Source organism: Aedes aegypti, chromosome 3 (assembly GCF_002204515.2).
Source record: "Aedes aegypti strain LVP_AGWG chromosome 3, AaegL5.0 Primary Assembly, whole genome shotgun sequence".
Lineage (NCBI taxonomy): Eukaryota > Metazoa > Arthropoda > Insecta > Diptera > Culicidae > Aedes > Aedes aegypti.
The window spans coordinates 280,683,592-280,704,526 of record NC_035109.1 but is presented as its reverse complement, the minus strand read 5'-3'; the positions used below and the strand labels follow the sequence as shown (position 1 = coordinate 280,704,526).

General features: G+C 39.5%; 1 protein-coding gene across 2 annotated transcripts in view; it reads left to right on the top strand.

The window, feature by feature from the left end:
• Positions 1-20,935, top strand: part of LOC5570998 — a 324,672-nt gene that overhangs the window by 218,088 nt on the left and 85,649 nt on the right. The gene's annotated exons all lie outside the window — the stretch shown is intronic.

Here is a 20,935-nt window from a genome sequence, read left to right as displayed (position 1 = left end):
ACGTGGTAATTGAATCTAAATTGATCTCGCTCGGGTTCCCAACAAATGCCCAATGTTTTTACGGTCTCATCTGGATCAAATCGGACACTGGATTGAGTTCCAATGCAATCGGCGTCAAGTCCCTGCAGAACCTCTAATTTATTGGACGTCCACTTACGGATTGGAAATCCTCCTCTCCCTAGAAGGTCTGTCAGCTCCTCACGTAACTGGATAGCTTCCGGAACAGAATCGGCTCCGCCTATAAAATCGTCGACATAGAAGGATTTTTCAAGAGCCGGTTTGCCGAGTGGATAAGCATTGCCTTCATCGACTGCGAGTTGCTGTAGGGTGCGAGTGGCTAGGAAGGATGAAGAGGCAAGTCCGTAAGTTACCGTCTGCAGCTCAAAAGTAGTTGGAGGTTGCGACAGATTGGATCCCCAAACAATTCTTTGGAGTGGTGCATCTTCGGGATGAATAAGCACCTGGCGATACATTTTAGCAATGTCCGCCACAAGAGCCACAGGATATTTTCGAAAACGGATCACCAGAGTTAGTAGATCGTCCTGGACTACTGGACCTACGCACAACGCATCATTCAAGGAGTAACCGGACGAAGTTTTGCTGGATCCATCGAACACGACACGTGTCTTGGTGGTGGTGCTCTCCTCTTTTATAACTGGGTGATGAGGAAGGTAATAAGAGAGCGTGTCTTCCTTCTCTTCCTGAACTGGTCGCATGTGGTCCAGGGCTGAGTATTCCTTCATGAAAGATTCGTAACTTTCCCTCAATTCCGGATTTTTGGAAAAGCGTCGCTCAAGCAGTGCAAAACGTCGAAGAGCCGTGGATTTGGATTCCCCGATCAAGCTGATGAAGTTCTCGCGCTTTGGGTAACGCACCACATAACGTCCTTCTTCGGTTCGGGAAACTGTTGAAACGTAGTAGTCCTCACATGCCTTCTCCTCTACGGAATATGTGGATCTGGCGGGCAGTTCTTCAATTTTCCAAAATTTCTCCATACATTCTTCGAGGGGATCCACTGAAACCGTAACTGTTTTGCAACACACTGATTCCATGGATGGAGGAACAAGATGGGCACCACCTGCTACGATCCAACCAAATTCGCTGTCAACTAGTATCGGGAGAGTGGCCGACAGCTGGATTCTAGCTGCAGAAGGGAAGCAATCAAAGAAATGTTGCGATCCTAGAATCAAATCCACGTCACTGGAATGGTTGAAGCCCGGATCTGCCAAGAACAGGTCCTTGGGAAGTTTCCAATGGTCCACCGACACAGAACAACTTGGAAGACTGGAAGTCAACTTTTTAAGAACCAAAAACGTAACATTTCGAGCAAAGTCACCCTTCCTCGAACGAACTTCGGTGGTTACCGACACGTTGGAGTATTCTGGCTGTTCCCCAATTCCTTGCACCTGCACGTTGGACCTCTGGCGTTTTAATCTTAGTAGCTGAGCCAACCGATCCGTCATCAAATTCGGCTGGGAACCACTGTCGAGAAGAGCACGAGCGTAGTGTTCCTTCCCATATACATCATCGATCTTCAGGACAACTGTCAGCAGGAACGAGGTGGCAGCATTTCGGGCAACAATATTCCCTTGGACGTCGTTTGCTTTTGTGGTTGCAGAAGCGGACTGAACTCGGCGGTGATCGCTGATCTGAGAGCTGGCGGAAGGTACTGCAGCACCGGAATTACCATTGGATTGGTTGGAAAGAGGTTCAGGATTAGATGGGTTGGATCCACTGGCAAAACCCAAATGCAGGAGGGAATGGTGACGCTTTCTACACACTCGGCATGTGTAATTCGATGAGCAATCACGGGCGAAGTGATCTTGGCGGAAGCAGTTTACACAAAGGCGCTTGGAGTTCACGAGACGCAGCTTCTCAGCGACGGTCATTGCCATGAATCGCGGACATTTCACTAACAGATGCCGGTTGTCGCAAGCATGGCACTTGGGAAACGAATTTTCCGTTACGGAGTGGGATGCCATCTTGACGAAAGGTTTGCGGAAATTCGGTCCGCTCGGCTGGGAAGCGGAAATAGATTGAACACCATGATGGTTGGCGGAAATCGATTCGAGCACTCGAACCCGTTTCTCCAGAAACTCGACCAAACAGGAGTAGCTCTGGTCGTCGACGGATGCTGCATGATCCTCCCAGGCTTTAATGGTGTCATCATGAAGTCTTGAACATAGCAGGTGCTCCAACAATGTACTCCACGCATCCGTTGGCTCGCCCAGTTGCTTGAGGATCTTGACGTGTCGCTGGAATTCATCCAAGGTAGAGTGCAACGCCGCTGCAGTCTCTTTTTTCATTCGTGGAACATCCATAAGGTCCTGCAGGTGTCGCTTTTTTAATAAATATTCGTTGGAATACCGGCTAATTAATGAGTCCCATGCTAGAGGGTAATTTGCCGCACTGATCGCAATTGATTCGATCAGTTGCGCAGCTTCACCTTTCAGCGCAGCGCGCAAATAGTGAAACTTTTGTATCACGGGCAACTCGTCGTTGTCGTGAATGAGGGCTTGAAACGTGTCGTGAAACGTTAGCCACTGACGGTAATCACCGTCAAACTCTGGGAGCGAAATGGTAGGCAACTTCAAACTAGACAAGGTGGAGGGCGCGCGAGAGGGGTTATCAGGGCGGCTGGCTTGTGGAATAATTGGCGGAGGCAACTTGGCTTTCAGATTGGCTTTAATTCGGAAAAGCTTCGGTTCAAACGAAGCACGGATTTCAAGATTGGCAGTCTTACCCTCATTGGTTGTCTCCAGGTCTTCAAGAGCTGCTTGCACCTCCTCGAGCGATGCCCATAGAACGTCCAGATTTTCCATCCGTAGTGGTACTTCGAGCTCATCCCGTCCGGCATCATATTTGTTGACAAACTGCTCTGCACGACTTAGCTGCGCCAACAATGTCGTTCTCCTGGTGGTGAGCTGGTCTCGCATCCGTGCGTTGCCTGCGACCGAGTTGGTACTGCCACCCTCCATCTTGCACGATGGATCGACACTCGATGCTGTTGATGGTGCTCAGACAAGGAAGTCGGAAAGTGCCTGGCAAATAGAAGACCAGGTAGACCTGGATGGAGACAAATAAGCAACTTGGACAGGTACTAACCTTGGCCAAGGCTATTCGAGCCTTGTATAATAAAAATCGGGAACACAGGAAGGAACTTGGATCCTCACACGGCTAATGTAGGGTGATAGGAGGTGAACTATATCGTAGATGATAATCGCTGAAACGACATGCAAAATCCTCAGCTATAGCATGCGGGTGTCTTCACGAATGGTTTGTCGATGCTTATTCAAACGGCCGCCACCATGCAGCGGGTCGCTCCGGCTAGCAGTTTAACGAGTCCTTGTACCTATTTGAAATAGGCCTTGAAATATTCCAAAAGCAGCAACGTGGATCAGGAACAATGGCAGTATCTATTCAAGCATGCAATCGGCATCTACACAATGCCCATGCAAATCGGCGTCCTTAACAGCAATGGCGACCTCCACCAGGAGCGGCGTGGTCGTTACTACGTGATGGCTGCTGGGTCACAGCTCTCACTTGGATGATTGGAAGAATACCGACGGTGAAGCTCACAAATCCTGGTCACGGCACCAGAAATGTTTGGGCAGGTCGTGGCTCACCGAGAGGTTGGGGCTGCTGCTATCTTCAGGCTTCTGGATTCTAATTAATTGCCAACACGGGATACATGCACATCACTCCGAAACACACGTTTATTACGGGCAAAGAAATTACTTATATTTCGAGCGAAATTCACTGATCTATTTCTAGTGTTGCTTCAACGATGGTCAAAGAGGAACTAACAAAATTAAAGCTAGTGATCGTGATTGCGTTCTGTATAGCATCGGGGTAATCCACTCATGAGAGTGAGAGCCTATCGCTATCCTAATGAGGGTTCGGGCGGTTAATTATATATCGAAAGCGATCTAATTCAAACAAACCCATAATTGAACATCTGTCCGGATTTAAAAACACGACGAGCAATATAAATTCAACGGTTTTGGTGACTAAATCTTAATAAATACTACAAAATATGTTACATTCATCAAACTTAGATCTCAACTTGTAAGTTTCGAAGCAAAACTTTTGAGAAACTGAACTAGAGCATGTTGCAAATTGTGTTTGAGTATATGGCTCGTCTTAAGCGTCCGGGTATTGATGCATCACGGTACACTTTCGACAGGGATGCACAAACCTATGTTGGCGTACCACACGACCTAAAGTTATTTTTACGAAATTTTAATGATATTGATATTGAGGTATGTCTAATATGAATTTATACGTTCCCGATAGGAAAATTATATTCTCCTTTTGCAACAACAACTGAATCGTGCGTATTTATTTTGCTTCCGGCGGAGAATAATAATTTTGGAAATTCTCGTTGGATTAAATCCAGCACCAATGGATCATTGAAGATAGTTTTTGCAAGTGCTCACCGCATCAAAACAAAGACGCCACTGTATATTGGATTTAACATTGTGACAGCATTGCTGTTCTGTCAAACACACAAGGCTACGGTGGCGCTATCTATACTTTCCATAGCGGCCGTTTTGGTTATTTTAGTGATCCATTGAAACGAAGAGCCTGTTTTAAGACTAGAATTCTTTGCTCATTTTTATTTGCGAAATATCTTTAATATGTTCAAATTTTGTATTTAATAGGTTTTAGTGGCTGCCGTTAAGGTGAAAATGAATCCCAAAGTTCAAATTTTGTTGTTTGGTTCTCCAGATCCGTGCTCTTGAAAATTTGAACTTTGGCTTCGATTTATCTTCACCTTAAGATAAAAATGGGGTTCGAAATGCAAAAATCCTGGAAAAAACAGGCTGGACTTAATTTTAATGGTGCATTCTTCGGGTAAACTATTGAATAACTGGATCCACAACTGGTTCCTCGGCAGTATTTTTTCTCAATCATTTTCCCGCTAGCAATCTAGATAATCGGGGGGAAAAGCATCAAGCTCCATTCAACACAAACATTTCCGCCGCAGGGATTTCAACATCGCGCCGCATGAGAAGCTCGAAACATAAATATACATCATCCCTGGTAAACCGGGAAGACCACACAACCGGGCAGCAACGAGGTGAAAAACGGATAGAAGCGCGAGCATTTGAAAAATGAAGACAACATTGCCGGGATACCGACAGGTGATAAATCTTTTTCGGTTCACGAATGGAGGGGGCATAACTGATGTTGCTTGCAAAATTCAACAAATATGGCTCACGAGGCTCGGGGGGATAATGCTCGTAGAGCACGCAAGTGAGCGGAATTAAATCGAGATGCTGTGCCCAAGTGGATATACGGACCGAAGTTTGTACACGAGCAACTCAGGCTAGCCTAATTTTGTGCGATACATTACTATGGTCCCATTACAGCTATGCCATGCAGGTTGAAGGTCAAAACAGTCAAAACTTGTTTGAGTTCTTTGTTACCTGATCAGTCGATTGCAACACAATTGGACCACACATTGTCAAAATTTAGTTATGAATAACAAGTTTTGTTCCATACTTATAAGAAGCACTTTGAGTAGGTAGAGGAAAATATAACACATTTTAAACAAAATCAGTTTGCGTATTTCAAAGCATATTCATACGCTACACTTTTCATTTTTAATTATTAATGTTATTTTGAAAACCAACCAGACAAAACTATAACGTGCTAACCAAATAACAACACCTGTTACAATTCTGCTATAATCCACTGGTTGGGTAGGCTGCATCACTCTACTTTGCAGCTCATTAATTGGAATTGCCTAAATGCTGGTTACTGTCCGGCCACCTTCCGAGCCGCTCGGTTACATTGCGCCACCTCCGCGAACGGATCAGTGGCATGAAATTCCCAGTCGGTGGCACATTTTCAATTGCCTCTAGACACACTTGATGATTATTGTTCAATTAACTCAATCACCGTGGATTAATTGAGACAATTCAATCCGGCTCGATGTGCTGCGAAATTGCTGCTACATGGCCGATGGGAGACTGACGAGTGGCTGCTTTAGTTACTCAGAGGAGTCCGTTCATTACCAGGTCTGAATGGCAGTAAGACCAGAGTGCAGCAATTATTGGTCTTTTAGGTTGATTGGTCGTGCTACGGCTTTTCTTTGCGGTTGGAAGACTTATTAAATGACGAGGTTATTGTTTTTTTTTTTGTAGTGCTTGTAAAAAATACGCATTTTTATCGTAGTTTTTTACCTTGCTCGTATTCTCACTGTTGTAAAACGTCATGGACAAAATAAATCACACCTCGCCCACGTATCCCTGATTGTCGGTCGCATGACTGTCTGAAGCATGATAGGGCAAGTGTACCATTAGTGGTGCACCTAAGGGAAAACTGCTAAAACATGGTGATGAAACCATGAATTATATTATTTTAATGTATCATTCGATAGATCTCAAATCCTTCTATCACTCAAATGTATAAAAATCACGATTCATTTGAAATTTCCCTGCAAAAAGCCTTGTACCAATAATAGGAACACTGTTCCTTCAGTGGAGGTATGTTTTAAGAATGGTTCCTTTAGTGGCGCAAATCATTGATTTCTTATGGGACCCTCCACTATGGGTACTGATTCACCACTATAGGTGCAAAGGAGCAAAAAAATTAAGCAAAACAATTGTTTTAAATAGTTTTACGGGTAAAATTCATAAATATTATTCGATTACTTGTATCATTTTCGCATCGTGCATCATAGAAAAATATCACATAATCATTTATTAGTACGAAACATGCCAAAACTCACTACCTCCACTATTGGAGCTACCTCCACTAAGGGAGCGTTTGCCCTAGTCGTTGTGAAAATGGAGAAAATCAACTATTGGGGTGGGTAATCCATTCGATGGAAAACGCAAATTTGATTGATGGTGAACCAAACATCCGTTTAAGCTGAAAACTTAATTGATTGTTCACTAGCTGGTCGTGACCAATCGATTAGGTTTTCAGCTAAAATGGGTGTTCGGGTCTCCAGATTTGAGCATTTGAAAATTTGAAGTTTGGCTCTGATTCATCTTCACCTTAAAGGCGCCCAATTCTTGAAAATCCTAACACTTAATTCCCTTAACGCAGGTAGATCACCTTACGTGCTTCATTATAAGATAAGATCTACCAAACCGAACCCTCATCCTTATTTCATCCTAGGTTTATGGTTCCGGTAATTTAAGAGTTTGCAGTATTAAGTCCTTGTTACCGGTACCAGTCTTTGGATTCGACATCAGCAACCCCACATTGTCTTGTAGATAATGAAAAGATTTGGAGCTTAGTCATGGTTTAGCTTGATCCAAGTGATAAAAAATTGGTTCTGGATCTCTGAATGTACTAACTCTTCAAAGATTGGCCATTGCCGGTATTAAAAAAAAATCATGGGAATTTTCAGAAAACAAAATTCAGTATACAGACTCACGCGATTGGGACCAGTATTTACTTCAAAAATATATAATTTATAAAATTTGCATTTTCAAATTAAAAATTTATAAATATATAAAAAATTGATCAATATAACTCCGGATTACGCTACTAATGCTTTGTTAGTTCAAAAAGCGGGACCTTTGTAATTAAATTTATTTCTTCGGAAAACATACAAAAAAAAAAGCATTATCGATATTGAGCACGGAAGTGAGCAGCTTTACCAGTCGATTCTCCGAGTACCGTAATTTCGGGTGAAATTGATCATTTTTCACGGTTTTTCTAGTCTGTTTTCTATAATGTTGACAATGCCAAACAACTAAATGCAGGAAAACAAGTACGAAGGTGAGCCTCATCGACTCATGTACCGAAATTTTCTAACAAATGTCATTTTAGTGTTAACAAATATCTCTAAAATAAAAAATCAGGGGATCTCATTTCGGGGTGAAATTGATCACTTGTCAATGCCGCTATTGTTAATTTTCAAAACAATTCTACATGATTAATTTGAGCTCCCGGAATCCGAATATGCTTGTCAAATTCCTAACAATGCAATATTTATATAAATAACGAATAGTTAAATTTCAAGAATTACACGGAAAACGCCTAAATGTATGCAATTTCCTAAGGAATTCAATGATGTCTAACAGAAATTCAATTATTTCAACCATATGAGCTAATTGGTACGAGTTTTGGTGATGAAATCTGGTTTGGGATATATCTTAAGCATCCTCACAAACCTTCAGGTTTATACCATGTTCAAATCCTTGTTTAGAACTAGAAGTTCAAGGATGTTTGTCAACACTGCACCGTGCATGATTTTGAAATTTTACATTATTTTCATAGTAATAACCATTCTTTAACGCAAAAAACTTCACAACACATAATTCGACAATAGTTACGACAAACAACGTTCATTTACTGCAGGTTACATTGATATTTGTGCTCCATTAGGAATAAATAAAATCGTGCGATACAATGATCAATTTCACCCTTCTGATCAATTACACCCGATTTTACGGTACTTCTGAAGGTATGGAAGGACGAAAAAATGCTCACCGTCTGGTTGGATGGGATCATACGTGCAATCTAACAGAAAGGGCACAGACTGGAGTGTGCCAATTACAGCGGGATTACCCTGCTAAATTCGGTGTACAAAACAATGTCGCGCATCTTTCTTCTTTCTGGCGTTACGTCCCAACTGGGACAAAGCCTGCTTCTCAGATTAGTGTTCTTATGAGCACTTGCACAGTTATTAACTGAGAGCTTTCTTTGCCGATTGACCATTTTTGCATGTGTATATCGTGTGGCAGGTACGAAGATACTCTATGCCCTGGGAATCGAGAAAATTTCCTTTACGAAAAGATCCTCGACCAGAGGGATTCGAACCCACGACCCTCCGCATGGTCATGCTGAATAGCTGCGCGTTTACCGCTACGGCTATCTGGGCCCCATGTCGCGCATCCTCTATTCTATAACATAATAAGACCGCTCGAGGAATCCTCCGTCGGAGAATACCAAGCTGGTCGTGATGGCCGCTTGACAACGGATCAGAAGTTTACCTTGCGAATGATTTTACATAAACTCCGGGAGTAGGGTTTCGTTCTACTTCGTCGTAAGCGCTACTATTCGTCGTATCAAACATAAAATGTTCCACTACGGCGGATATTCCAACTTACCTGCAACATAGATTCATTTTCCAAGTGTAATTTTGTGAAAGCTGTTATGGTTCGTACACTTGTACACCAAAAATGGAATAAAACTACTGTATTTCGTTAAATAATTTCAGTTCAATTATCCACTATGCACTTTTTCACCGAAATCGCATGGACGAACACCATTTGAGAGAAATGCTTAACGATCGACACCAGTCACACCACTTTCTGGTACAAGTTTCTTCTTGCCACCCTTGTTGTGTGATTTACTTCGTCGGGCACTTATTTTCACTATGGAAAACCTTCGTACTTCTTCACTGAAGGATTTCATTTCAATCACACGCCGTAAAAGTTCTATAATTCACGATATTATATGAACTGACACTTATATTGAGCTGTTCGGTAATCCAATCCGCATGGTTATTAAATTAATTAACTCATTACGCGTGGTGAAGATGGACAAATTATGGGTGAAATTATGAAAAAAATTCACGTGCTCGGCTGGGATTTGAACCCAGGACTCTTGTATGCTAGACGAGCGCTTTACCAGCTAAGCTACCCGCGTGGTCTGTAGGGATTTGAATTCTAAACTTGTAACCAACTCAGTTATTGGGTCACCAAGTGGCTCGGTAGCTTAGTTGGTAAAGCGCTCGTTTAGCATACAAGAGTCCTGGGTTCAAATCCCAGCCGAGTACGTGGATTTTTTTCATAATTTCACCCATAATTTGTCCATCTTAACCACGCGTAATGAAATTATATGATTTTTTTTAACGACGGCGTAAAATTAAGAATGTCACAAAGTTCAATCCGTCGTACTGAGAAAAAAAGGCTTGTGCGCATCAATGTGTGCGCGAGTCACGACGTAAAAACACGATTCCTTTGATTGTGTTGTTTTCGCTGCACTGTGAGCAAATGCCATAATTGTTCGGTCAAAAGGAATTGTGTTCATATGTGCTGAATTATGATGACGAACAATGAATTTTAAAGGAAATTAGTATATTTCATCATGCTGAAGGAATAGAGGGAGATGCCCGTAGATCTATATATTCTAGTAAAACATTTATTATAGCGTTGAAAACATTTTGGGTTCGTTTTATCTCGTTTCCCAGGTTTAGGTATGAATATGACTCTTACCAACCTCCATTTTGATGGAATATAGTTCAATCTTAAACATGCCTTGAAAATCTTCATAAGGGACGGAATCAGAACCGCTTCTCCGTTTTGAAGTAGTGCTGGAAATATTCCGTCCACACCTGCAGATTTATAAGGCTGGAAGGATCTCACTGCATTTTCCACTCTTGCAAACGTGAAGATTTTATCAGCTTTATCTAGTGTTGGATTTTCTATACTGCAGACCTCCGGTATGGTCTGCATAGAGCATCCTTGCAATCCACTATACTGTATATCCTCGCCTGAAGCCGCTCCCGGAAAATGATTATCCATCATCAAATCAAGTGTCTCATTACAAGTTTTAGTATACACCCCATCTTGGCGTTTAAGGTTGCCAAGTTCAGAAGTATGGTTTTTAGCAAGAGTTTTCTGTAATCTAGCAACAATTGGTGTATTATCTATACTCTCGCACATATGAATCAAAGTTCTTCTCTTTGATTTCCTTAATTCGTTATTGTATCCAGTTAGAGCTCTTCTATACTGAGCCCAATCTGAGGTTCGTTTTGCTTTATTAAACAATTTCCGAGATGTTTTTCTAAGGCTTTCCAATTTTGAGTTCCACCATGGTACGTCCCTACTAGAGGACGATTGCCTGATAGGACAGCTATTATTATATGCTTTTAGAATCACTTCGTTTACCTCTTGCGAAAATGATTCAAGTTGATGTATTGTCTTAATACTAATTTAATTTGTAAAAGTGTCAGATTTCAAGTGATTAGCATAATGACCCCAGTTCGTTTTTCTAGGATTACGATATGCTGTTGGTGATAAGTCGTCTCCACCCCACTCAAAAACAATGTGTTTATGATCCGATAATGAAGTTTCATCTGAGACATGCCAATTCCGAATTTTCTCAGAAATTGCAGAGTTACACAACGTCAAATCTAAAACCTCTTCTCTGATTGCATTTAGAAATGTTGGTTTATTACCCTTGTTGCATATATCAATACCATTCGATGATAGGAATTCTAATAGACACTCACCTCGACCGTTGATGTCGGTGCTACCCCATGATGAGCGTTGGCATCGCAGCCGATGATGAACGATTTGTTGACTTCCCGGCAGTATCGAATGAAAGATGAAATTTCAGGAGAAGGTACTTCAGGAACATCGCCAGGGAAATACGCTGAAGCCACGATGATCTCCGTCTTTCCCCTGGAGGTTGGTACCTCAACCACAATCGCCACTATGTCACGTTTGATGAACTCTGTAATAGGGTAGCATTTCATTGTATTATTAACAAGAATCTCAGTTCTTGGTGAACTCTGATTCTCGTCATAAAACAACTTACATTTTTGCATTTGAATTCCAAGAATTTTTCCTTTGTTGGACCATGGCTCTTGTAGTAGGGCCATGTCCAGTCCCTCCTTTTTGAACCTCCGGCTTAATACGGCAGAAGCGCCTTTAGCATGATGGAGGTTCACCTGCAAGAACTTAAATAGCTTCATTTTTCCCAGTTATACGCTCCTGTTTTCCTTTTGGGGGAGCGATAGGCCTATCGTGTACTTCCAGTTGGGATCTTTTGTAGTTTACCGCTCCAGTTAAGGCCTCCATTTCGGCTCCACTTGTTTCTGTTTTCGAGTCGTTGGGCGTTGTTTCCTGCTCTACATTTAGTTTCGGCTCATTACCGTTCGTATTGCCATAGTCTTGGCTACGGCCTTGGGTTTTGACTTTCCTCAACTGCGTTTCGCAAAAACGAAAGTTAAGGACAAAGTTGCGATCAGCTAACGTTCTTAGCGATTCTTCGTCCAAGTACAACTTCCATTCTGCATGTTTGTTCGCATTTGTTCGATTAAGATTATCCCAGCCATTTGTATTATTCCCATCGTTCTGGTTCTCTATGAGCCCTTTTAGTCTTTCATCACTGAAGTTTGCACTCACGGGAAAAAATGCATGGAACAGCTCCGGGCGAGGAATATTCTTCTCATCCAAAGCAAGTAGCTCCGCATTTTCCCAGGGAGTGAGTGACCGAGTAACATCTTTAAGCCATAACGCCGTTGCTTGATCCTTGCCCTTGTTTGTAGCTACATTTTGTAAACTTCGGTTTCACTGTTGCGTGTCTTTGCTCTTCAATTTTTAGAAGCAGAGCGTCTTGTACAGCATCGAGTTGAGCTGTCGACATTTGCCTGTTAGGGAACCCGTTCAAGATTATCCCAACTTTAACCAGGCTCGCCACGTCCCTGAAAGAGTGACCTCTTGAGTTCGAGTCAGCCTTTGAACTTCTAGGACGTTCATTAACTTCCTTAGTTCGTTCAGCTTCATTGACACTCCGGTCATTCTGCTTTCTAGACGTAGCCCGGTTATCATAGTTCGTCAATCCAGCACGTTCCTTCGGACAGAGATGAGACTTCGTCCTTTTTGCCTCAGGCTTTTCGTCACTACCACCTTGATCACCATCTCTTGATCGTTTACCAACATTTGGAGTCTCAGGAGCATCTTTTGAAAGTACTTTCATCCGAGCTTCCTCCATGGATAGCCCAGGTTTGAGTAGTTTCTTCATTTTGTTCCGTTGACCATTAGTCAGATTTTTTCGCCATTTAATTTTAACGTCTTCTTCATTTTCCAATGATTCACTATCTATCTTATCTGCTATTGCAGGCCTGATAATGACATTTATATCGTCATCACTTTCACTATCGATTTGATCGACACGTTTAGGGGTATCGAGAATGGAAGAGGAACACGATTGGTCCTCTGAGCCAGATTCTCTCAACAATTGATTCTCCATTAATTCCTCAACACCTAGGACACATTCCGTTTCCATCTCTTCCGGTTGAGAACAGTTGGAACCCTTGACATTCGTAATGAAGCTCATGCTGATTCCGGAAGATTGCTATTGCGGATTAATTAGCTGAGTGTAACGTATGTATGTAACTGAAACCGAAAATTCCAAAGTAAACAAAATTGTTAAAGTATAAGACTGTCGTTAATTTTTATTTATTCGTCTTTTTGATAATTTATTAATTTAATTCAACTTAATGGGTATTGTGAATTGCATAAGTATTTAAGTAGGAAAGATAAAAATAATAATAATAAATAATAGTAATAATAATAATAAATAATAACAAAGAACAATATGTTGCCTTTCTTCCACATTGCGTTTCAATGATACTAGCATCACTGATCCGATACAAGTTTAACCAAACCTGCATCTGCAAGTTTACATACAATATTGCATACAAGAAATGCAAGCTTTTAAAAGCACACCCCAACAAGACTACTCTTGCAGCTAAAGCTTATCGTGTTTAGCGTTTCTTTTATTGTTTAATTTTCTCTATTGCATCGCACACACAATTCACGGAGGAATATATCACAATTCACTACTGTTTCTCACCTGTACAACTACTTTTCCTTCACCTGCAGTTATTAACTAAATAACGCACTATCACTCACAATTTAATATGCCGTAATTCACTAATGGTGGTAAGCTCCATCGAAGTTACGACGCCAATCACGTATTATCCTCGATTTTTCTATAGTAAAATCGAGGATAATACGCGATTGGCGTATTAACTTCGATGGAGCTTACCACTATAAGAAATGCAAAATTAAAACGAGCTCGAGGAAGACGTGTTGTCCACTTGAAACAGTGTTGCCAGAAAAGCATGTAAAATAAATCAATCCGTATGATTCCTTCGCATTTTCGAGCTTTCAAAACACTTAACTTTCGAATGATGGGTGATGATATTGATTCCGTATCGTGCACAATTTTAAATAAATAGTAGTATGTAACCTTTTCTTGTTTCTTATTCCGGACACTCCATCACTTTTGCCTCATAATCCGGACACTTTGATTCGAATTTCGGACAGCTTGAGCAAATCACAAATAGAAAAATCAAATCATCAATTGAAATCGACAAACCACTAAAGAGACGTCTAAAGCAGTTGGGCATTATAAATTTTCATAGACATTAATAGAAAATGCCCATTAAAATGAACCTCGAAAGTGAGAACTTTTGAACGACAAAAATTGAAACATTTCGTGTGAAATGTTTCCCATACAAAGTAGAGTGTCCGGAATTTGAAGCGGTCCGTAATATGAATCAAAACGGTAAATAGATGACTTTAAATTGAGGCTACCTTGATGTGATTATCACTTACCAAGGTGAATTCAGGTTGTGTAACTTCTTACTCTTTTCTCTAACTAAACCTCCTTCCCGTTACAACCATGAAGATGGTGAGGTATACACTGTAACCAGTCTTCCCATGAACATTACCGATGTTCAACTTGGGTTTGCATTCTTCTACTCGTGTTACAGCAAACGCACGACGGTAAAAAAAACTCGCGTTGCACATTAAACCCGGTACACTTGAACTTCGGTTGAACCGAGTACCGAGGGTTCGAAGCGAGTACAAAAACACCAGTACCCAACGTGTTTGATTTTCGTTTGGAAAGACTGACTGTAACCTCAATCAGGGTAGAATGTCTTCCAAGAACTCTTTGGAGTTTCGACATATGATTCTAAATGAGTTAATGGCTATCAGTTTATCATTTCTATGTAGAAGAATATCTCATAATGCTGGACACTAGAAGATTGTTATATTTTGAAGAATCGTTTGTATTGTCAGATCCAAGTTTTGATAACTGAGTAAGTACAACATGTATCCTAGTTCATCCAAAAACTTTCTGGAATAGATACCTGCAATGTACTGGCGTATTTAGCGATACCGTAAAACGGGGTAACTTTGATAGTTTTTTCGAAGAAAACTTGAATATTTATGCTTGCTGTTTCAAAGAATAATAATTTATATTTTTAAAACAAGTACTGGCATTCTAGCTATCGATTTCAGTCGATAGATTTCCAAAAGATTTATTATGAATGGATATATAATTTTTCATGTAATCGAAAGTTGGTTTTCTGTTTTGGGGTAACTTTGATAATGGAGTATGAATCGAACAAAATTGAATGAATAACGAACATTTGTAGGGCATTGCATACCTCTAGGCGTTTAACGTTATATGGAAATTTCTGACTTAGATTACAAAAATGGTCCCAGTTTGTGAAAATGCTATTCGCTAAGAGATTTGAGACCGTATTCATGTTCTATGATAACTAGGCTGTCAAAGATAAGTTACCAACTATTCAAAACTACATCAAATAGTGATCGTAGAACAGATTGTTTGTAAGCGTTTCGAAAATGCTAAAATTGTGTCAATTTTTAATATTCGTATGAAAAGCCTCAAATGCACTTGATTCCAATGAAAATAGCTTTGACATGAAGTGTCATACTAATACTCTTTACTTTTGCATTCGTTTTGCTTAACTGATTAACAGCAACTTCGTTATTTCGTTTAACATGTTGTGGGTCTCGCACTATCAAAGTTACCCGCATTATCAAAGTTACCCCGTTTTACGGTACTTTTAAGTTTTTTTTATATGGCACAGGCCCTTATCTATTCATAGCTGTAAAAAGAGTATTGTTTTAATTTATATCGATATTCTAGGTCCTCCAAGGAATTCATCGAATAAAGATCTACAAGCGTGATCAATGATCTATCGATAGTTTTTTTATATGGTACAGTATCTTAAACATTCATTTAAGTCATCGAAATATGTTATTGGTTTGTACGGATGTTTTTGGTCCTCCAAGGACTCCATTGAATGTATGTCTTGGAATCTACGACCACAACAAGTGATTTAAGGTTAGTTTTCAAATACTCCAAAAGCCCCTAACCATTCAAGTGAATAAACGTTGTATTGTATTAATTTGTGCGGATGTTCTTGGTCCTCCAAGATCTCTATCGAATATAGGCCTTATAATCTCCAAGCGTAACCAATTATCAATAGATAGTTTTTTAATATTGCGAAGACCCCTAACTATTCACATTAGTAAACGAAGTATTGTATTGATTTGTGTCAATATTATTGGGCTTCAAAGGACTTCACGGAATATAGGCCTGAGTATCTACAAACGTAAGTAATTGTTTACTGATGATACCTAATTATGCCATAAAATCTTAGCTCTTTGTATAAGCAAATGGATTAACGTACTGATGACCTTGAATTAACTTCGAAAAAAAAGGGACGTCAATTGAATTTGCGTAAAAAAAGACCAAAGGGCGAGAGACAAAAGGTCTCAAATGATTTGCTTGGTGAGATGTTTTTCCTTCTTTAAAAAAATATTTTCGACCTTTTCTCCCTTCTTCTTTGTTCTTCGACTTTTTGTCCTTTCGACCTTTTGTCTTTCGACCTTCTGTCCTTTCGAACTTTTTTCTTTCGACCTTTTGTCATAGATTCGTTCCGAAAATACCCATATTGCATAGGTTTCCAACGATTTTCCGCAACCGAAGGTCGCCATCTTGGACATCGATTTTTGTCTTCCCCACTTCGTGCCCTTTCCGAAAATACACATATTGCATGTGTTTTCAACGGTATTCCCCAGCCGGAGGTTGCCATATTGCATTTTGAAATGGCGTCTGATATCGATTTTCGTCATCCCCTTGTCATGCCCGTTCCTAAAATACCCATAATGCATGGGTTTTTAACGGTTTTCCCAACCGGAGGCTATTCCATTACATAATTTCCCGCATAATTGTCTAAACAGTAGAAGCATTAACCTAAGAATGCTAATGTCGCTGCTGTTCGTGTTACCAACATCTAGTTTGCCACGAATTGACAGCCTGAGTACCGGGCATCAAAGTGTCAAATCAATTATAAAAACATAAACAACAACAAGGCATTGAACAAACAATGAAAAACCATAATTCAAGGTAATAATAATTAAAATCAGTTTTGTGACATCAGCGCTACTAGCGTTCTACTACTAATATTTCTATTATCTAAACTAAATTTATGCACTTCGTAAAACAAGTGGTATAAGTTGAATTTACTTCGTAACGTGGCGTAAATTGAGTTTACGTAAAAAAAAGTTTCGTAAATTGAGGTTTAAGTGCAATAATGTTATTTTTTTCTTTTTCTTTTCAGGTATGTTCCAAATCGAATGGTATCTTCAAGTAAACTAAAACCGTAAGATTAGAAGTTTCAGAATATTCTCATTGTTTCCTAAACTGTGAGTTGTGACCCTAAGCGATCGTGAGTTGATATCAGTGAGATCGCGAAATGAGTTCTAAATCAGTCTAACATTCAAGCATCCAAGAGATCTGATGAATGCTATGCAAAAATTTTGTGCACCTTCCTAAGCTATATGTTTCAAGACAAAGGGCAAATTTTAAGCACTTTATTGAGTTGAAATTTGTCTTTAGTTGTCCTCCAGTCATATTTCACAATGTTGTTGAACAAGGTTTTTTTTTATTTATTTATTTATTTGTCGTCAATCAATAGTAGACCGTTTCATTACACACTAATTTTACATGTTTTTCTTATTTCTAACAAGAATTATAAAGGAACATTTTATGCTGCAATGTTTTATGAACGAGTTTACAATCATCGAACTGAATTGAAATATCGCTTCAATTTGGTTTTTGTCGTTGTGAAGTCAATACTAGCGCAATGTTTATTATATGTTGCCATCATCTGATTAAGAGGCCCATATTTGGCATAGTTAGTACGATGATGGCACGTAAGGAATATATTCCGGTTTCGCAGTTGTCGGAAGGGTGCATAAAAATTTCGTTTTGCTAAGAGTTCTGCGGAGTCAATACGATGTGAAACAATATCATTTACAAAGGACACCATTGCGAATTCACGACGCACTTTTAGAGTTTGTATGTTGATAAGCATGCAGCGTGCTTTATAAGAAGGTATAGGAAATCTTGTCCAACCTAATTTACGTAGGGCAAACAGTAGGAATTGTTTTTGTACTGATTCTATCCGTTCTTCATGTGTTATTGAAAAAGGAGACCAAACTACACTACAATATTCAATTATTGACCTTACATATGCAGTATATAACGTTTTAATTGTGTACGGGTCATGGAAACTATAACTAAACCGTTTTATGAATCCAAGCATGTTATTTGCTCTGTTGATGATTGTATTATAATGATCAATGAATGTTAGTTTTGAATCTAAGATGACACCTAAGTCTCTGTCACATTTTACCACTGGCTGATTTCCTAGGGTGATTGCAACGTTTGGTGTGTCTCGTTTTCTACTAAAAGCTATTAAGTTACATTTTTTTACATTCAATTGCAGCAGGGATTTATTACACCAGGTGTAGAAGACTTTTATTTCATTTTGGAATATATTTATGTCCTCTTTATTAATAATTTCTAAATAAAGTTTCATATCATCAGCGTAAATCAGAACTTTTATGTGTTTAAGGATCAAAGAGATGTCGTTGACAAACAGTATGAAGAGAAGAGGGCCCAAATGGGAACCTTGAGGGACTCCAGAGGTGACTTGAATGGGATTCGATTTACTTCCTTTGAATCTAACTATTTGTTGACGGTTGGTTAAGTAGGACTCAATCCATTTCAGAAGATTAGACTCTATTCCTAGTTTTTGTAATTTGAATAGTAGCATAGGTATATCAACGCGGTCAAATGCTTTACTGAAGTCAGTATAAAGTGCCTCTACATGGTGACCGTTATCCATTGCAGTGAGTGTGTAATTGACAAATTCTATTAGATTTGTATTTGTTGAACGTCCTTTAAAGAATCCATGTTGGGCATTTGTTATTCTGCTTTTAATTTGATTGAATAGTTTTTCATTAATGATTGCTTCGAATAGTTTAGGAATACAAGAAATAATGGCAATACCACGATAATTCCTTATGTCAGATTTTTTTCCATTTTTAAAGATGGGTACCAGGTATGAGCTTTTCCATGATTTTGGAAAAGTACCAGACTCTAATGACATGTTAAAAAGCCAAAACAATGGAGTTGTAAGTTCTACAGCTAAGCTCTTCATGAATAATGGTGGAATTCCATCTGGTCCAGACCCTTTTGAAACATCTAACTTATTCAAGCCTTCCATGACGTCCTTTACGTTGATATGACTGATTTCAATGTCTCTAGTATATTCTGGTAAGAAATCAAAGTAATTGCAATCGCGGTCTTCATCATCAAAAGTAGTATAGATTTCTTGAAAGAAAAATGCAAAAAGATTGCAAATTTTCTCGGAGCTATCACCAACGTTTTTGTCAAGATGCATTATCGAGGGAAAATTATCTGACTTCAGTTTTGTATTTTTTAGAAATTTTTTGGGCAAGATTTTATTTCATTTTCAGTTTTTAAGTTGTAATCCTCATATGCGTTATCTATGGCTTGATTAAGTAGATCACAAATTGATAGATAGCTTGTTAAGTTTTCATTATTGTTATTTCTTTTGTATTTTTTATGTGCTTTCTGCTTGCGGTTTTTCAAATTTTTTATTTGTTCATTGTACCACACTGGAGTCTTGGAATGGTTTCTTCGCCTTATTCTTTTTAATGGAACCTCGTCAAGAATAATTTCAAATAACCATTTGTAAAATACGTCGACTGAGGCTTCGACATTTCTTTCGCTTCTTAAAATCGTTTGCCAATCTATCCTGTTTAACCTTTCCCTAATATTTTTATAATTTGCCCAATGATATTGAAAAACTTCTTCATATTCGCAGTCATCAGGTCTGTTATTCTTGTGTACAAAAATTGAGAGCTCAATTGCCGTATGAAATGCTTCATTTTTCCATAATGGGGTTAGTGATTCAGACACACAGAAGTCCTCATACATATTCGTTAATAAAAAATCTAAATAGTTATTTTGCTTATTTTTAATGTGGTTAACTTGATTGAGGCCTAAGCTGGCGATTTTGTCAAATAAAAATTGCAATGTTTCGTTATCACCAACGATTGGAAGCAGATGCACTCATTGTCAGCGTCTGGAATAAAGTCAATGCTTCTTTGATTAAAATCTCCGAATATGTGAACTTTTACTTCTGGAGAGAGCTTAGACATGATTTCGTCAGCGATTTGGAAAAATTTATCATAAGAGTTTTTACGAGCATTATTTGGGGGAAAGTATACCGAGGCAAACACATGTGTTTCGCCTTCCACAAGTATTTTCACCCAAACATGTTCGAATTCTTTACATTTTTCAGTGCTGATAATTTCCGAATTAAATTGAATTGAAACAGCAACTAGAACTCCACCCCCTGACTTCTTTTCAGACGTTTCAAAATTCCGGTCATCTCTATAAACATTATAGTTACACCCAAACACTTCTTCACTCCTAACTCCTTCATCCCAACTTGTTTCATTTGCTAAAATTATTGGGAAGGAACAACTCAAAATTTTGTTATGAATTTCTCTTATCTTCAACGAACTTTTCATTCGGTTGAAATTTTGGCAATATACTACGATTTCTGTTCCAATTTGTGTTGGATTTGAAGAAGTGTTCTGGGTTGAGTCAATTGGAATACCTGATTCTTGGCTGTCTCTTACCTCTTCACTGTGTGAGGAATGTGTCAAGTACAGTAAACTTCTATCTTGTCCTACCTCTATAGAGTGCGTTAAGTCGAGTCCTACCTCTAAGGAGTGCGTCGATTGCGCCGAAAACACGAATGTTGAGCATGGCACGCTTCACATGATGCAGCTGAATTTGATGAGCATCCGGTAGAAATCCTATGTGACTGCCTGCCATGCGCAGGTTGCTGATTTTCGACGCATGTCCGGCTGGGATTCAAAATTTCTCCTCGTTGAAATTGTATGGGCCGTTGAGCAGCCGGTGTTCCTGATGATGAGCACTGTGGTGGTCTGGAAAATCTCTCCTTTGCTGCTGCCAAAAGTACTCGGTCCGGTGGTAGAAAGCTGTGACCGCCTGCCGCTAT